Raw genomic sequence first — 693 nt, 5'->3', positions numbered from 1 at the left:
AATGTCCTCCAAGTTCATCCACGTTATGCGGTGTTCTGCAGATTCTACATTATTCCGAGAGCAATTTTTGATGGAGATTAGAAAGTACAGGGCACTCCAGCGTGCGATGGTAAGTGTTCCAAACTATCTTCATGTACTTCCCAATTCTTTGTGTGTGTATGTGTGTGTGTGTGATAACACAACCTGAATGGTGAACCTAACAAACAAACAAAAAAAGGTGCTTTGTCAAATTTCCCTGGGTTCCAACCGATATCGGTATAATCAAAACAAGAAGCTATTAGGAGGACAGGAATATTTCACGCAACACAAAGCAGAGACTTACTAAGAACTGCGACCACCCACTTTCATTTTCTCTGGGTCCCTATATGGTTCTTCCTTACTACTTCTGTGTATCTATTTCATTCCTTCATTCTCTGCAGTTTGTTTTGCTTTGCATCCCCACCCCAAAGCCCTACAGTTCATACGTTATTGCTAGCTACACGCAGAGACCAATTCTAAATTAATGGACGGGAGAAACAGAGGGGCCTAGCTTAAGGCAAGCATCATCTCTGCTCTAATCTCCTTTGACCAGAGGTGCAGGGTCATGTGGTACAAACAGGGCGGCCTGCAAAGCCCTTAATTGTTCTCAGAGAAATCAGTATAGGTGGAGCATAAACCTGAAAACTAATCACTTATATCTACCAGTCAGGTCTC

The sequence above is a fragment of the Orycteropus afer genome, unplaced genomic scaffold (genome assembly GCF_000298275.1).
Source record: "Orycteropus afer afer isolate SDZICR_OR568_19922 unplaced genomic scaffold, OryAfe1.0 scaffold00280, whole genome shotgun sequence".
NCBI lineage: Eukaryota > Metazoa > Chordata > Mammalia > Tubulidentata > Orycteropodidae > Orycteropus > Orycteropus afer.
The sequence above is the reverse complement of the archived record's forward strand: the minus strand, read 5'-3'. Positions refer to the sequence as shown.